Source organism: Lathyrus oleraceus, chromosome 3 (assembly GCF_024323335.1).
Source record: "Lathyrus oleraceus cultivar Zhongwan6 chromosome 3, CAAS_Psat_ZW6_1.0, whole genome shotgun sequence".
NCBI classification, from domain to species: Eukaryota; Viridiplantae; Streptophyta; class Magnoliopsida; order Fabales; family Fabaceae; genus Lathyrus; species Lathyrus oleraceus.
Window position 1 is genome coordinate 113,163,694 of NC_066581.1, and position 20,243 is coordinate 113,183,936.

The window sequence follows — 20,243 nt, forward strand, 5'->3', positions numbered from 1 at the left end:
AGGGTAAATCGATTTACTAAGTATGTAAATTGATTTCCATCATGAAAATGTTTTTTTGCTACTAGAGCAGGCTAAATCGATTTACCAAGTATGTAAATCGATTCCCATCACCTAGGAATGTATTTTTTGGCTACTAGAGCAGCGTAAATCGATTTACCAAGTATGTTAATCAATTTCCATCATGCAAAATGGGTTTTTTCCTTTGTTTTAACACATGGGGTCATGTGTGAGGCATAATGGCTTGGCTTTCTTTGAATTAATGAATGAAATGGAATTAATGGGTGTAATACCCCAAAATTGACCCTTCATTTTTCATGGAAGCATGGGATTATGTTTTACATTTCATTGGCATCATATTAGGTCATACTCATTGCATATTGCATTAGTGATTGGGAAATCAGGTTTTGATTGATCACTCCTTAACAGAAGGAGCCCACACAAAGCGAGATTGAGAATTGGACTTCATTCTCTAAGTATACAAGTCTCAAGGCTCTCAGGGGACTCCAGGTGTCCCATTATGTTCCTCAGTTCATCAGTGAAGGATTCAGAGCTATCAGAGTGTTCATCTGGATTTAATCAGAAAATTAGGGTTTCATGGCTACCTGCAACAGGAAATGTTTGGTTGGAAGTAGAGGAGCTCATCCATGTCATAATTAAAGAGGTATCTTGGCCTAGGAAGATTCACAATTATCTCAGAAAGATCCATTGGCAATCAGTGCAATCAGTTCTTGATCATTTTGCCCTAAAACTAAGGTTTGGTATAAAATCAGTTTATTTCTGATTCTTTGGGTGAAACTCTTTTCCATGGCCCTCCATATGTCCACAAGGGTCTACATACAAAAAATCAGCTCTTTATTTGAGCTAGAAGTGCTTCAATTGATCAATGGAATCGGGAATCAGACAGTGTGGGAAAAGTCAATTGTGGGGCCAGAAAAGTCAAATCCTGACATTTTGAGAGTGGAATCTCAAAATCCATGCCTAGGGGATCCTACATGTGAAATTTGATCAAGGTTGGATCATGGATTCATCATTTAATCAGGAATTGGAAAAGTTACTTAATTTGGAAATGGTTGACTCTCCATTTAGGGCAAGTTTTCATGATCGTTGCACTCACTTTAAGCCCATTTTGCATCAAGATAAAAGCTCTATTTGAAACTTTCTCTAACATGAAAGTTGTTCCTCTTGTCCCAAGATTTCTAGAGATATAAAGTTTGCTCCATTTGGATTATAATTGAGAAAATTATGCTTAGTCAAAGTGAGACAGTTTTTTAGGACACTTAGAAAAATTTCTAAGTCCAAAATCTTCAAAATTTGTCAAGACTTCTTGGCCAGTTTTCTTGCACTTCAAGGCATTATTTGAAAATACTTTCTTCACAACAATTGTACTTTGCCATGTCCTCTTTAACATCCTTTTGGAATCATCTCATTTGGATCCATGGTTTGAGATATACATTCATTTAAAGTGGGCACCATGACTTGATTTTCTAGGCAGATTTTGGGCCTGGCTGGCCCAATCAGATTTTCTAAGCATGCTGCACAAACCAGTCACGTTTTTTTTACCTCTTTTGGCCATGCATTGGACATCCATTCACTTAAGTTTGGCCCAAAATAATAACATTTTACACCTCACTTCACACTTTTATTCTTATGGATAAATCACTTATTAAAAAGCCCATGAGAACACCTAATCCATCCTATTTAAGAAGCTGAAACCCTAACCCTAAAGGAGCATTGGAATTTCGTGGCAAGGAGGCAAAGCTTCATCACATATCAGATTTCATTCCACTTCTATTTTCCATTAGGTAATCATCTCTTCCATGGCCATGTTTTGATATATCTACGCTTGCTTACCATGTTCATCACCATTAATCCTTCCATTTTCATATTTATTTTTCTTATTTAAAATATTTTCTTCGTCCATAAAATTACCCAAAAATATTTTTCACTTTTCTTAACGTTTTATTTAATTTTATATAATTTTTATTTTCGTATTTTTTTAATATTAATATTTTATTTTAATTATTTATTCTAAACGGTCCATTTTAACACACTTTTTTTATTGATTTTATTGTTAGCATTTGATTTTTGGGATGAAGGTTGACCACTGTCTCATGGTCAACCTGACCTTTTCTTGGAATTTTATTTCACATTTTCAATTAATTTTTGACCTAGTTTTGACCTAGTTTGTCTCAGTGGACCCTTCGTGTGCATATTTTCATCTGTTTGATTCATCTGTTATCTTTTATACTTGTGTCTCTCATTCATGCTTTCTATTGCTTGATTATTTAACATGTTCATACTCCCATGCATTGTTTAAATGCTCCATTATTTGATTCTTTGGTTTGATTATATATTGTTTATTTATCCGATTTGATTGATAACTATTGCCTACTTGTATGATGTATGAGGCATATATTCTTATTGTTTGTTTGCCATGAACAATCCCCATTCATAAAAATTGTACCCCTCTCCCATAAAGTGTATAATATTTATTTCTTAATTTCTTTAGTCACCTGTTAATACAAGAATTAAAACGAACATCCGATAACCATTTCAAAATAAGATCAAAAGCTCGATCCAACGTCGAGTAATCATTTTCAAAACTTAACAGAACCAGCACGCATTCATCCATCCTCTTTTAAGTCGATTGCCTCAGGCATCTCCATCTACCTGTAAGTCAGTTGCCTCCGGCATCGCCATCTACCCTTATCCGTAACTCTTCTCCGCGCTCCATCCGTCGACTCTTGTTCCGTTTAGGTAGCACCCATTAGGTAGAACCCTTTGTATGATAACATAGGTAGAATTCCCTTATTCTTTGCATGCTAACATTAGGTAGATGTTCCCCTTTGTAGATCCTAACACATAGGTCTATATTTCATGACAACTCTAGAGCAGAGCTTCCCCACTTTTAGACCTTCCGTGCATCTCCGATCTTGTGGCATGTCAGTCCGTTCTATTGCAAAGAGGTAACTGCCTAAGACTCAATTCAGCGAGCTGCGACACCTACTGCTAGGACGTTGAACACACTGCCCACCCTCCTTTAACACAGTTGGTGTCCTATTTTGTAAGTCCATATTCAGATGGCAATCCTTAACCCCTAGTTAGCCGAACTACGTTTTGCTCTGATTCTCATTCCAGATGAGATACGTAGGCATAATACGCGACGTCTTACCGAGCACACTTCTCTTTAACCCATAGGTAGCCGAGCTACGAAGACTCTGATTCTCATACTCGGATGAGATACGTAGGTAGTGGATGCGACATCCTTGCGAGTCATTTTCTTTTAACCTTCCTTTTAGTAAATAGTACTTTAGATATACCTACACCCTTTAGACTAGAACAACACTTATGAAAAGGGCTCCCTAGGAGTACCTAGGATGTTTTGGGTGCTTAAAACCTTCCCATTGCATAACCAACCCCCTTACCCAAATCTCTGACATTTTTACTAGTTTTTGATTCGATAAAACTTTTAGGTTTTTGTTCGCTTTCTAACCATTCCTTTGGATAAATAGAAGTGCGGTGGCGACTCGACTTGTATGGTTTACCTTGGATTTAGTCAATATCTCTAATGGTAACGAATACCCCGCTACAGAAAAGTGACGACTCTGTTGGGGACTATCATTTGCCTAGTGGGTTTTGCCTACTTTTCATATTTGTTGTATTGTATGGTATATTGCTTTGTGACATATCTTTGTGCAATTTGGGATTACTATATTGTATGTAATGATTGAATTGTTTGAATATTAATTCCTTGTATGCTTGGTGATCTTCGTGAGATGAGTTCTATACCCGAACTCGAGTGCACTTAGGATAGGAGAATGGCATAGTCTTGTTGACTTGTGTGGAGTTATTCCTTAGCAAGTTGACTTGCAAGCCCATTCACTTGGTGGAGGTTATGTTGGGATCAATAATGTCACAAGAGTAGTCGTGGTTAGGCATTACTCTTTCCAATATATGCCTTAGAAGCCAAGGACCTTAGTTTACCACGCCCATCTTGGCCTATTTTTAGGACGTAGTGCGAAGATCGTTCAAGTGTAAGATTTGATACGATTGTTACGCGATACTACACTCATAAGAGTCTCTCTTGAGAATATTTTTGGAATACGAGTAGTCGTTTATCCGATGATATCCGAAAGATGGGGTGATGACTATGGGAACCTCTTGTAGAACATGATTGTCAGGTTTAACCATAGTACACTCCCTTTGGGTGGTTCTTAACCAAGACTCCATGCTCGCGACTCGCAACAAACCCTTGATTCGTGGTTGATCCGTTCCTGTGTATCCTTAATATCAATGGAACTTGGGTGTTGATAAGGTGTAAACCATAATCCACCAAAATGGATCATTGATATTAAGGATGACTTGATCCATCCCATGACCATTGTGTGGTGTGATTTGCTTGATCCTTGAGTGTGATTGTTGAATCCATGCACTCATGCATTCATACACATCCATATCATCAACAATGAGAAAATTTTGAAGGAACTTAAGAGGTCTATTTGCAAATTTTCAAACATGGATAAGCAAAGAAGGAATATGAAGAAGTACAGTTTCAGACAACCCGACTTGAAAGAGTTAAGGAGTTTGACATCTGTAGCGGGGTATTCGTTACCATAAGAGATATTGAATAAATCCAAGGTAAACCATACAAGTCGAGTCACCACCGCACTTCTATTTATCCAAAGGAATGGTTAGAAAGCGAACAAAAACCTAAAAGATTTATCGAATCCAAAACTAGTAAAAATGTCAGAGATCTGGGTAAGGGGGTTGGTTATGCAATGGGAAGATTTTAAGCACCCAAAACATCCTAGGTACTCCTAGGGAGCCCTTTTTGTAAGTGTTGTTCTAGTCTAAACTGTGTAGGTATATCTAAAGTACTATTTACTAAAAGGAAGGTTAAAAGAAAATGACTCGCAAGGATGTCACATCCCATGCCTACGTATCTCATCTAAGTATGAGAATCAAAGTCTTTGTAGCTCGACTACCTATGGGTTAAAGAGAAGTGTGCTCGGTAAGACGTCGCGTCTTATGCCTACGTATCTCATCTGGAATGAGAATCAGACCAAAACGTAGTTCGGCTAACTAGGGGTTAAGGATTGTCATATGAACATGGACTTACAAAAGAGGACACCAGCTGTGTCAAAGGAGGGTGGGCAGTGTGTTCAATGTCCTAGTAGTAGGTGTCGCAACTCGTTGAATTGAGTCTTAGGCAGTTACCTCTTTGCAATAGAACAGACTGACATGCCACAAGATCGAAGACGCACGAAAGGTCTAAAAGTGGGGAAGCTCTGCTCTAGAGTTGTCATGCAATATGGACCTATGTGTTAGAATTTACAAAGGGGAACATCTACCTAATGTTAGCATGCAAAGAATAAGGGTATTCTACCTATGTTATCATACAAAGGGTTCTACCTAACGGGTGCTACCTAAACGGAACAAGAGTCGACGGATGGAGCGCGGAGAGGAGTTATGGATAAGAGTAGATGGCGATGCCGGAGGCAATCGACTTACAGGTAGATAGTGATGCCTGAGGCAATCGACTTACAAGAGGATGGATGAATGCGTGTTGGTTCTGTTAAGTTTTGAAAATGATTACTCGACGTTGGATCGAGCTTTTGATCTTATTTTGAAATTTGTTATCGGATGTTCGTTTTAATTCTTGTATTAACAGGTGACTAAAGAAATAAAGAAATAAATATTATACACTTTATGAGAGAGGGGTACATTTGTTATGAATGGGGATTGTTCATGGCAAACAAACAATAAGAATATATGCCTCATACATCATACAAGTAGACAACAGTTATCAATCAGATCGGATAAATAAACAATATATAATCAAACCAAATAATCAAATAATGGAGAATTTAAACAATGCATGGGAGTATGAACATGTTAAATAATCAAGCAATAGAAAACATGAATGAGAGAAACAAGTATAAAAGATAACAAATGAATCAAACAGATGAAAATATACACACGAAGGGTCCACTGAATAATTTAATCAGGAAATGAGGTAAGGACCAAATAAAATCAAGGTAAAAGGCCTCTAATACATGTCATATGAGATGAACAAGGGAGGATCAAAAGATCTCTTCAATTTCCATAAGCAATTCCTAAGTCAAACATCAATCATAAAGAAGTCAATTGAAAATTCAAGTCAACTTAAAAAATAACAAATAAATAGCAAATTAATCAAGAAAATCATGAAACATTAAACTAAATGAGGTTGGGTCAGGACATATTCATCCCCCAAAAAGATTTTAAAAATAACGAAAATTGGTACATAAATTAATTAAAATAAAACATAGGTCAAACCAAAAGTCAATTAATAAGACTAGGTTAGAAATAAATCAAGAATAAATAGCAAATTAATCAAGAAAATTATGAAAAATTAAACTAAATAAGGTAGGGTCAGGAGATCATCATCCCCCAAAAACATTTTAAAAATAATGAAAATTGGTACGTGAATTAATTAAAATAAAACAAAAGTCAAATTAAAAGTCCACCATCCAAACTAGGTCAAAAATAAATCCAAAATAAATTGAAAATGTGAAATAAAATTTCAAAAAAAGGTCAGGTTGATCATTAGACAGTGATCAACCTTCATCCCAAAAATCAAATATTAACAAAAATTTTAAGTCATAAAAATAAAATAAATAAAAAAAGTGTGTTGAAATGGACCAGTTAGAATAAATAATTAAAATAAAATATTAATATTAAAAAAATACGAAAATAAAAATTATATAAAATTAAGTAAAAGGTTAAGAAAAGTGAAAAATATTTTTGGGTAATTTTATGGACGAAGAAAATATTTTAAATAAGAAAAAGAAATATGAAAATGGAAGGATTAATGGTGATGAACATGGTAAGCAAACGTAGATATATCAAAATATGGTCATGGAAGAGATGATTACCTAATGGAAAATAGAAGTGGAATGGAATCTGATATGTGATGAAGCTTTTCCTCCTTGCCATGAAATTCCAATGCTCCTTTAGGGTTAGGGTTTCAGCTTCTTAAATAGGATGGATTAGGTGTTCTCATGGGCTTTTTAATAAGTGATTTATCAATAAGAATAAAAGTGTGAAGTGAGGTGTAAAATGTTATTATTTTGGGCCAAAATTAAGTGAATGGATGTCCAATGCATGGCCAAAAGAGGTAAAAAAAACGTGACTGGTTTGTGCAGCATGCTTAGAAAATCTGATTGGGCCAGCCAGACCCAAAATCTGTCTAGAAAATCAAGTCATGGTGCCCACTTTAAATGAATGTATCTCTCAAACCATGGATCCAAATTAGATGATTCCAAAAGGATGTGAAAGAGGACATGGCAAGGTACAATTTTTGTGAAGAAAGTATTTTCAAATAATACCTTGAAGTGCAAGAAAACTGGCCAAGAAGTCTTGACAAATTTTGAAGATTTTGGACTTAGAAATTTTTCTAAGTTTCCTAAAAAAATGTCTCACTTTGACTAAGCATAACTTTCTCAATTCTAATCCAAATGGAGCAAACTTTATATCTCTAGAAATCTTGGAACAAGAGGAACAACATTCATGTTGGAGAAAGTTTCAAATGGAGCTTTTATCTTGAAGAAAAATAGGCTTAAAGTGAGTGCAACGATCATGAAAACTTGCCCTAAGTGGAAAGTCAACCATTTCCAAATTAAGTAACTTTTCCAATTCCTGATTAAATGATGAATCCATGATCCAACCTTGATAAAATTTCACACGTAGGATCCCCTAGGCATGGATTTTGAGATTCCACACTCAAAATGTCAGGAGTTGACTTTTCTGGCCCCATAGTTGACTTTTCCCAAACTGTCTGATTCCCGATTCCAATGATCAATTGAAGCACTTCTAGCTCAAATAAGGAGCTGATTTTTTTGTATGTAGACCCTTGTGCACATATGGAGGGCCATGGAAAAGAGTTTCACCCAAAGAATCGGAAATAAACTGATTTTATACCAAACCCTAATTTTAGGGCAAAATGATTAGGAACTGATTGCATTGATTGCCAATGGGTCTTTCTGAGATAATTGTGAATCTTCCTAGGCCAAGATGCCTCTCTAATCATGACATGGATGAGCCCCTCTACTTCCAACCAAACATTTCCTGTTGCAGATGTAGCGGGGTATTCGTTACCATTAGAGATATTGACTAAATCCAAGTTAAATCATACAAGTCGAGTCGCTACCGCACTTCTATTTATCCAAAGGAATGGTTAGAAAGCGAAAAAAAACCTAAAAGTTTTAACAAAAACTAGTAAAAGAAACAGAGATCTGGGTAAGGGGGTTGGTTATGTAATGGGAAGGTGTTAGGCACCCAAAACATCCTAGGTACTCCTAGGGAGCCCTTTTCACATTTATTGTAAAGGTTGTTTGTTTTGTGGAAATTTTGTTTGTGCAAACATGATTGAAGAGATGAGAAGAGAATATACAAGTTATTTACATTTTGTGTTTGGATGGATAAACCCATTGCCTACGTACCATCTTAAAAAAGATTAGGATCAAAACCTCGTAGTTCGGGGTAAAAATTTCAAAATGAGTTGGTGAATTGATTGGTCCAAAAGCCTTAAGGTCTTTTGTTATCAAAGGGAGAAAACTCAACCAAACCACAAATCCACCATGTGAGGATAGCTTCAACACACTAGTGAGGGGTTAACCCTATAATAAGCATGGAAGACTCATTGTCCATCACTAAGGATATAGGTGAGTATTACATCTACCACAAAGATAACTCAAACCTAATAACTAAAGGTTATGGAAAATTTGATTAAGAAGGTGGCCATTAGAACCACAAAAAGACATTTGGATGGGTTATATTTACCAATGAGAAGCATGTACAAAATGGTCAAAGTTGACTTAAAGATTCAATTCAAAATAAGTGTTATAAAAAGAAAGTTTAAAAATCAAAAGCATAAGGCTTAGGTTTCTAATGCTTGAAAACAATGGTTAAATGTTTGCACAAAAGAGTTTTGGCTTGGGTTAGAGTGGAGGGAAGAAGAAGAATGGCTAAGTCCTAAGTAAGCAAAAAGGTGAGGGATAAAGAAACAAAACCACAATGGAGTTCCTCTCTTGAGATCATATTGATGATCCAAGTAGCTCCCATCCTTTGGAATAAGCAATCACAAAGTACAAGCAATAAAACAAGTCTCTTAAGAGATCCTCAATGTATCTTGTATCTTTCACTTTGGATGGACATGGCAATGGTCCTTCAATTAAGCTCATAGAATCCCCTAGCACAAAAGCACACACATCAAAGAGTTTTATGAAACAAGTCAAGAATGAACAAGAGTGAGTTTAGATATTTGGTCCTTCTAATCCATCTTCATCATTAAGGTCCATTTACTCATATTTTGCATAAGGAAAGTCCAAGAATATAAGTCCATTTCTCCAATCTTTGCATAGGGAAAGTCCTAGAAACTAAGTCCATTTCTTTGCATTTGGTTCACAACAATCAAAACAAAACACAAGCTCAATAATATATACACAATTATGTGCTCAAGTGAGCAAAAGGCAAATGGCATTAACATAAACATGTGCTCAAGTGAGCAAAGAGAAAAGCAAATGGATAATATGTGCAAGAATAGTAAATTGCATAAAAGTAAAGAGCAATAAGTAAATGTTAATTGTCAATAGTTAGTGTTAGTAATTAGTGTGCCATAAGGCAAATTTAGCGCTATGTTAAGCAATCGTAATTGGACTTATGTAGAAGTCACAACTATCTGAGGCCGGTCAATAATAATGTAGGCAACAACACAAGTTAGAAGTCTTGATTAGTGAACCAAGTTGCAACAACTTGCCATGCCAAAAAGAAAAAGAGAATTGATCTTGTATTGGTTTAAGCCTTTTGCATGATTTAAAAGACAACCTATCCTTAATGCAAAGCCATTCACTTGATCAATTGATCAAGATGAATTAGATTTGAATCAAGGAAGATTAAGTCTACCTAATCAATGCTAACTTATCAACCTTCAACTCATTGATCACAAAGGAAAAAAAAAGATGAAGAAGAAGAAGATGAAGAAGGGATAAGGAAATGGAAAGATCAAAATGCATAAAGTGAAATAAGATGTACCAATCCATATGTATTGATCAAATGACATTGAAAGTCAAAGTCAAACAATAATAAATCAGAAATGAGATGAAGATTGGAGATCAAACAATAAGCATAATATTTTTTAGCATTTTTAATATTAAAATAAACTTGAATTACAAATAATGGAAAGGTCAAACTTCAAAATCACTTCAAATCAACCTTGAAAGGTCCAAGTAATTTATCCCAATTTCAACAAGGTCAAACAAAGTTTGACAAAAAATTTCAGCATTTTTAAAAGTCAGAAACTATTTTTAATCAATTAAAAATGAATAAAAATAACCTAATTGAATTAAAATCTCAAATAAATCTCAAATCAATTATAAAATTGATGAGAATATTTTTCATAGATCCATCATCATTCAAATAGGTTAGGAAAATATTTTTGTATTTTTTGAATATCAAAAACTATTTAAAATGAATTAAAAATAACCAGAAAAGATAAAAATTCACAAAAATATCAAATGACAAAACAAAAATTATTAAAAATTAGAAATAAAAACTAGAAATTATTTGGAGACTAATGCAATTGGTCCCATATTTTTTGAATTAAAAATGAGAGAGTTATGAATTTTTGAAATAAAAAGGAATTAAAGAAAATAAAATCAGAAATAAGAAAATGTGGAAAATCAGGAAGCGTTGGATCACGTTCATTAATTGACGTGGCCAATTTGAGGGTCCTGACGCGTGCGCTCATGGTGAACCTTGGTCAACCGCGCCACACAAAGAATTAAAAAAAGTCATAACAAACAAAGGCCGAGATTGAATCTGGAAATGAGATCCAACGGTCCAGATTCAAACTGGCAATGGGCGGCCACCAGAGCCACCTTTTTCTCCGGTGAGCCTTCAAATTCCGGCCAGATTTGCAGGTTTTCAAACCTCCACCATTTTGCACGATCCTTATACCAAAACGAAGTTAGGGTGATGTACATCACCCCTGTAACCTTGAATCACACTCAAGATTCCTATAGATTGAGAAATCTGAGGTGGAAGATTCAGGTAAGAAAAATGCAGATCAAAGAAAAGCGAAATTGAAGCTACCACTAGCTTGCCTCTCAAGTGAGGACTTCAGAAAACACTTTGGCCAAGCAAATAGATCAAAGAGATGAGAGATTCGAAGCAAATACCAGTTGATGAACAAACTTGAATTCTGGAAACTTGAGCTCGATTCCTTGCTTGCTTTGCCAAAACAGAAGATCAATGAGATGCAGGATGAAGGTTTAGAAGCTTTAGATCCAAGGATTCAACCAGATGTAGTTGGATCTTGGATCTGAAAAATTTGGAGAAAAATGAACTAGCTTCTTTGGTAATGGTTATGGATTCAATTGTGCACCATCTTAGGCGCCATTAGGTTGAGAATTGAATGAAGAGGAGCATGTATTTATAGCTGAGCTTGAAGCAATGCAAGGCAAAACTCGTGTGCATGGAATTTGGACCCTTCATGCATGGGCCTGTACAGGCGCGTGCAAAGCCCAAAAGCTGATGCAAATGCATGCTGAACATAAACCAAGTTGAATTGGACGTGTAATTTGAATGGCATTTTCTTGTGTATCAAGATTTCATGTGCATTCCATAATTGAACCTAAACATTCACCTCTTCGAAAAGGCCAATTAGAAAATCCAAACATAAGTATGTGGGTAATGGTTGGAAAGGTCTTGATGTAAGGAATAACTGTTATGTTGGGAAAAAATCCATTTGAAGTGTGGAAATTAGTGAATTTTGAGTTTAAAGTGTAATGTGCAAAACATGTCAAGGCAAGATTTCCAAATTTGGCCAATGTTCAAGCCCTTCTGTTTTGGTGATGCAAGCCTCAAATGGAAAAATATCCAACATAAAAGTTGTATACCTTTTCAAGACAATCAAAATGGACTTAAATTTTGCATCATTTGGAGTTTTGATGAAAGAGTTATAGGCACTTGAAGTTGGACTTTTTTGCCTTTCAATGCATTTGACCCAAAAGGACCTATAATGTCTTGCATTATCACATGTATTTCCTTTGAGATTTTGAAATTTTGTTCAACATAACATTTGAATTAGACATCTTAAGCTTTCCAATGCATTTTATTCCACCACAAAATAATAAAAAAATGAATGAGTTATGTCCTTGGCAAGTTGACCAAAAATTAGGGTTTCAGTCAAAATGACCTATAATGTATTGGAATGGGAGATGGCCTTCCAAGCTTCAAATAAATTTTTTATGCACATGAAAGTTGTTCATATTGTCCTTAAGAACATTGTTTCTTTTGGAATCATCTCCATTTGACCAACACATAAAAAGTTAGGTCTTAGTGCATTTCAAAATAGTCAGATGAATTGACTGATCAACTTCTCAAGTCCATGACTCATCTCTTGATGAATTGATGATTTGAGGACACTCAAATAAGTTCAAATATGCATGAAATGATGAGTTAAAGAACTTCCTTTGATTGTATTTGATCATGGGCTGAGGTTGCTTTAAGAGCAAGGCATTATGGTGCACAGAGGAATTAGGGTTTCTTTGGGGAACCAACCTCAAACCCTTTGAATTGCTTTGATCAAAATGATAAATTGAGAAGCTAGGGAGGCATATTTGATGGATAAGAGCTTTGGGGACCATTACCATGCTTGCTATCATCTTCTCTTGGTCATATCTCTGCACAAAGGATCTCCTTGAAGTTCTTGACCTGGTGATTGCTCAAGCTACAAACATAAGATGTTAGTGACATATTTTTGTGCTTTTGGTTAGTAAACAAAAAATAAGAAAAGAAATAATATACAATTCAAGCATGCTTGGTGATCTCAAACCACTCACAAGAGGTCCTACCCAAAGGCAAAGGGAACCAAGATGCTATGATCCTTGAGGCTTTGCAAAAATGAAATGTTATGATGCCATGAGGGATCTTAGGGACAAAATTAGGGTCTTAAAGATGCCCCTATTTAAGGTCATTCTAGCCGGAGAAGTGAAGGTTAAAGTCTTCGCCTCGACGAGGTAGAATGGGCTTAAATAATAACAAAGAGACGAATTTTGGTCCCTAAGAGACCTCATGATGCGAATGTATGTATGCAAACAGTAATACTCTACGGGGATATGTGTCCACAAAGAAGAGAAGAAAATCCGAAAAAACTGTCAATCCATATGAGTAAGTCATTCTATGGGACAGAGACTCTACCGGGGAGTAAAGGGCTGAAAATGCGTGAGCAGGTCACGACTTGAGACTTGCTGAGGGACACAGAGAGAATCCATGAAATAAATCAATGGAAGGACTCGAGCTGACTCGAAGGTGCATGTGTTGGGGAATATGCCAACACAGCAAAATTATCCACAATGGATACATCGGATAAAAATCCGGACTCAGGTGGGGAAGTCCACCGAGGACTCAGCTGAGGGAAATCCCAATAGGCCTCTCCTAGAGGAAGCAACAGGATGGGGTATTATCGGTTACTGGGTAATAAGCTCAAAAGAGACGTGTGATCTGAACACCGGTATAAGGGTGAGAGAACAATATGCTCGGGAAGAATGAATATCTAAGACCGGTATAAGGGTGAGAGATATCAATCAACCAAATCATCTGAGGAAGACCTAAAAAGGTAAATCTCAACTCAGGAAAGTCTGACTCCACAGTGGACAGAAAGCCATAATAGGGAGCAGAAGGAAGGAACACCAGGGATGCTGGTTACTGGGCATATAATAGGTGACCAACCAAAGCGTGAATTGGGGAATATTCCCAAAACACTCATCATCCGAAAAGAGGGCAAAAAGCGAACTCGATTATGGGATGGACATTCGATTCCAAAACAGGGATACGAATCTTACTCAACTGGGGAAGAACAAAAGGCTTCGACCAAAGAGTGCATGAGATATATTATCTATTACCGTCAGAACATAGATAATATACTCGCATGGAAGATTATCCACAACCGGCTACTGGGTTAATAAAGGATAAATCGACCGACAAAGAAAGGCATCGGGATACCGAAGACTAGGTATACAATGATGACCATCAAAGGGGAGCAACAAACATTACCGGCAACCGGTAGGAAAGATGATTTGCTGGGGATAAATTGCCTAATCAAAGCAATTATCCAAGAAAAAGGGAATATCAACACCGAATATTGGATAATGATAACCGTCAAGGAGGGGATTACATCTACCGGATACTAGGTAGAAAACCACAAAAGAGTAACCGTCATCGATTAGGATGAACAAAAGGTTAACTCTGCAAAGAGGAGAAAATAGGGTTTACAACTACCGGTATAAGGGTAGAAAACCACAAACTCCGCCGGGGATAAGATGAATGATTACTGATTACTGAGCAATTATTCATTTATATCACAGGGAACCAAAGGAAACAGTCACAAGAGGCCAATTTAGGGTCAAACTAAAAAAGGCAAACTGAATCAAGACTCGTCCTAGTGAGGATATAACTCATCAAGGAAACTCATCCCGATATATGTGTCGGGAGGAAGCCAAAAACAACCTTCGTCCATGAGGATATAACTCAGTGGGGAATGCGGAAGGAAAGATAAACACTTTCTGCTTAATGGGTTGACTCTGTATTGAGGGATCAGACACCGATATCTGCTTGGGAAATGCATTACCAACTAGCAGAGGATAACAAACATAGGTATATGGCAAAGAATGCAATCATGAATATGTTTGAAATTTATATGTACACATGTATGGCTTATGTATGATGAATGCTGACAAATAGACATTTCTAACACAAACGGCTCCAAAGAATAAGTACACAAACATCCAGTACTACATCTCAAGAGAGAAAGCCAAGTTCACCGGAGAGTATCCAATAAGAGATACCAAGAAGGAAAAATCTCTGCAGGGGGATGATCATCAGTCATTCCAACTGGGGGCAGGAGTTTATTGCACAAATAAAATCTGCCACATAAGCAACTCCACTGTGGAATTTATCCGAGGAGGTAAAGGGATTCTGGGGATCAACCACCAAGAACCGTTTCCACAAAGGAGATCACATCTGCTGAGGAGGAAAGGTCGCTACTCCGCTGAAGGGGAGAGTGGTGAATATATCAACAAGCATTCCACTCAGTAGGATAAACCACAAAAAGGCTCTGGAGGAAGAAGATACAGTCATGCCAGGAATATGAACAAATGTCTTACCCTGTTGGAGATCATACCATCCTTAGGAGAGCGCTGAGAATCTCCTAAGTATCCTTTCGTCATTGTGAATGTTCATTTTGTTTAAAAACAAGTTATGAAAAGTTTGTTTATTCAAAACAATGATATTTTCTCAATTAAAACATGCGAAACATTTGTTGAATAGAAACAAATAAGAGTGCAAATAATTGGATAAAAGGCTCAAATTTATTTGATGGAATGGTAGTTTGCAGATGGCAAGACTCCATAGATCTTTACAAATTTGAAATTGGTGATATATATTGGAAAAGGGCTACATTGAACATAATGACCATTTCTCCACCAATTCTGAATTCGATGTATTCGAAGCTTCGGTTGATGACGAATGAGCAAAAATCTCTGACGGATGACAGTTTGTAGAACAAAGTCTTGTCAGGATGCAGTTACTTGCCAAATTCCTAATTTTTTCCTAGACTGCCCCAGGCCGAGGTACTCAATCTAGTGGGATACATATATTCATCATTTTTTTAATGTCTCTAACTTTTGCCTGGACCGCCCTTTCGGGTTTTCAATCCACCGAGACGCTCATTTTTGCCTAAGCCGCCCTTTCGGGTTTTCAACTTAGCGAGCTATTCTGTTTTTATTTTAGGCGAAGTATTTCTTGACCGCATCTGAATTCACAGGACGAGTGAAATCCTCCCCATCCATAGTTGTAAGTATCAAAGCACCGCTTGAAAAGGCTCTGTTAACAACATATGGGCCTTCATAGTTTGGAGTCCACTTGCCCCTGGAATCGGGCGCGAAAGGCAAGACTTTCTTGAGCACAAGGTCACCTTCTCGGAACACGTGAGGCTTGACCTTCTTATCAAAAGCTTTCTTCATCCTTTGCTGATACAATTGACCATGGCACATGGCAGTCAATCTCTTCTCTTCTATCAAATTCAGCTGGTCATAACGACTCTGAACCCATTCAGCATCAGTCAACTTGGCTTCCATCAAGACTTTCATTGATGGGATCTCCACCTCTACTGGGAGTACAACCTCCATGCCATAAACAAGAGAGAAAGGGGTTGCCCCTGTTGAAGTGCAGACAGATGTGTGATATCCATGTAAAGCAAATGGCAACATCTCATGCCAATCCTTGTATGTGACAACCATCTTTTGGATAATCTTCTTGATATTCTTATTAGCAGCTTCAACAGCCCCATTCATCTTAGGTCTGTAAGGAGAAGAATTATGATGCGCGATCTTGAATTTACTACACAACTCTTCCATCACTTTGTTATTCAAGTTAGATCCATTATCAGTAATGATCTTATCTAGCACACCATAACATCATATGAGTTGATTCTTGATAAACTTCACGACCACCTGCCTGGTCACATTTGCATACGATGCCGCTTCAACCCATTTGGTGAAGTAATCAATTGCTACGAGAATAAATCTATGACCGTTAGACGCTTTTGGCTCTATCATGCCAATCATGTCAATTCCCCACATGGATAACGGCCATGGTGATGAAATCACATTCAGAAGTGTCAGGGGAATATGAATTTTATCCGCATAGATCTGACACTTATGGAATTTCTTCACATATTTGCAGCAGTCAGACTCCATTGTCAGCCAATAATAGCCTGCTCTCAACATCTTTCTAGCCATGGCATGTCCATTGGAATGAGTACCAAATGAACCCTCATGGACTTCAGTCATTGACAGGTCTGCTTCGTGTCTATCCACGCATCTGAGCAGAACCATGTCAAAATTCCTCTTATAAAGCACCTTGCCATTAAGGTAAAAACTTCCTGATAATCTCCTCAAAGTCTTCTTATCTTTCACAGATGCCCCAGGCGGGTAAACCTGGTTTTGAAGGAAACACTTGATGTCATAATACCATGGCTTATCATCTTTCACCTCTTCTACTGCAAATACATGAGCTGGTCTGTCCAAGTGCATCACATGATATTGGGAACTCCATTCCAAAGTTTTACCATAATCATTGAAGCAAGTGTAGCAAGAGCGTCTGCCATCCGATTCTCATCTCGAGGAATATGTTGGAAGTCAACCTCAGTAAAGAACGTTGAAATCCTCCTCGCATAATCCCTATATGGAATGAGACCAGGCTGATTCGTTTCCCATTCACCCTTAATCTGATTAACAACGAGGGTCGAATCACCATAAACATCAAGATGCTTGATCCTTAGATCAATGCACTCTTTCAATCCCATAATACAAGCTTCATACTCAGCCATATTATTCGTGCATTTGAAATTTAGCCTTGCTGTAAAAGGAATATGTGTGCCCTGAGGAGTAATAATCACTGCCCCTATACCATTTCCATACTGATTTACAGCGCCATTAAATACCATACTCCATCTGGAACCAGGCTCTGGCCCTTCATCGAGTGTAGGCTCATCACAATCTTTCATTTTCAAATACAGAATCTCCTCATCTGGGAAGACATACTAAACTGACTGATAATCTTCAATCGGCTGATGTGCCAAATGGTCAGCAAAGATACTACCTTTAATAGCCTTCTGAGCTCGATACTCATTATCATACTCAAATAACAACATCTGCCAACGGGCAATCCTCCCTGTTAAAGTAGGCTTCTCGAAGATATACTTGATTGGATCCATTCTGGATATCAACCAAGTCGTATGATTTATCATATACTTGCGTAAGCGCTTAACAGCCCAAGCCAAAGCACATCATGTCTTCTCAAGCATTGAGTATCGAGACTCACAATCAGTGAACTTCTTGCTCAGGTAGTAAATAACATATTCTTTCTTTCCTGATTCGTCTTGCTGACCAAGGACACAACCCATTGAGTCTTCAAGCACAGTCAGATACATGATCAATGGTCTTCCTTCCACGGGTGGAGACAGGATAGGAGGCTCAGACAGATACTCTTTAATACTGTCAAAGGCTTTCTGGAAATCCTTGGTCCAATCATGGGACTGATCTTTCCGAAGGAGCTTGAATATCGGCGCACGTGTGGCAGTCATGTGGGATATGAATCTGGAAATATAATTCAAGTGGCCAAGAAAACCTCGGACTTGCTTCTCAGTTTTGGGCACAGGCATCTCTTGTATTGCTTTGACCTTTGCAGGATCAACCTCAATACCTCTTTCACTGACAATAAAGTCCAATAACTTGCCGGAACGGACTCCAAATGTACACTTGTTGGGATTCAGACGAAGCTTGTACTTCCTCAAATGCTGAAAAAGCTTCAACAGGTGCTCTACATGTTCAACTTCCGTTCTTAACTTTGCAATCATATCATCAACATATACCTATATCTCCTTATGCATCATATCATGAAACAAGGTAGTCATAGCTCGTTGATACGTAGCTCCAGCGTTCTTCAAGTCGAAGGGCATCACTCGATAACAGAATGTTCCCCAAGGTGTGATGAATGTTGTCTTCTCCATATCCTCGGGTGACATCTTAATCTGATTATATCCGGGAAATCCATCCATAAATGAGAAGACCTTGAATTTAGTTGTATTGTCTACCAACATATCAATATGTGGTAGAGGGAAATCATCTTTTGGACTAGCTTTATTCAAGTCTTTATAGTCCACACACATCCAGACTTTTCCATCTTTCTTAGGCACAGGCACAATATTAGCCACCCATTGAGGATATGTAGAAGTCACTAGAAACCCTGCATCAATTTGCTTCTGAACCTCCTCTTTGATCTTTACTGCCATATCAGGATGAGTTCTTCTGAGCTTCTGCTTCACAGGCACGCACTCAGGCTTTAAGGATAGAAAATGTTGCACAATATCTGTATCTAAACCGGGCATGTCCTCATATGACCAAGCAAAGACGTCGACATATTCTCGTAGCAACTCAATCAACCCCTTCTTAATAGACTCTTCAAAGAGTGCCCCAATCTTTACTTCACGAACACAATCCTCAGACCCCAAGTTGACTGTTTCCAGATTCTCAAGATGCGGCTGAATGATCTTCTCTTCATGCTCAAGTAGACGGGTAATCTCGTCAGGAATCTTGATGGGAAAATAGCAAGTGTACTATTTTTCTCACTGTAGTAATAAAAGGGAAATTCCCCGTTTGTCGATCTCAAGGACTGCTTGACGATACAAAGTTTATAGATTGTTTCAATTAGACAAAAGCCTTTGGTTTTTGTGTTGTGAGTAATTATACTACCAAGTGCAAATAAAGAAAACAAGTAAAAAGGTTGAACGAGATACAAATGAGAGAAGATTGCTAGGGTTCGGTGAATGAAACTTCATGTAACAGATATAATTTATGAAGGCTTAGACAATATTCCTGTCAGATTAACTCCGGTCCTCAAGGGCATCTATTCCTAAGTCCTTAGTGAACAGACCTTTGATTATGTAACCTAATTACTATGTCCATAAATAATTAAGTTCATACTCAAGCATTCAAATATCAAGAATTACCGGTCAGATAGAAAATCCCTAGTCCTAGGTTATTTTTACTATCCAAAGTTCTTATCCAGGTCAATGAATAATCGCTGTCCAGCTTAAACTATTCATGTGAATCATCATTCGTTGGTCCGACGAATAAAGCATAAAGAACAGTAATAAGAACAAATCAATGGAAAAGAATAAATAATCAATGCATTCATAAACATCAAATCTGTCACATTCAGAATCAGGGTCACCCCCTAGCAATGGGGGTTTAGCTACTCATAATCGAAATAAAAACAAAGATTAACATTGTTGTCATTACAGAATTTCGTGAGGAATCAATCTTCAATCGTCGGAAAACTCTTGAACATATGAATCCTTTGATAAACGTAGAGTCTTCGGCTCTCAAAACGCGTCTTTTTTCTCTCCAAAACGTCCAACCCTTGAAAAATCGTTTTCTCCCCTCTAAATAGCTATTCAGTTGGGCTTTTCCTGATTCTGGGCTTGATACGCGTATTACCCTGTCTCATACGCGTATTGCCCAGTCTGGTACGCGTATTGCACGTAAAATAGCCTCTGATACGCGTATTGGGAAGTCTGGTACGCGTATTGCCCAGTCTGGTACGCGTATTGCCCAGTCTGGTACGCGTATCATCAGTTT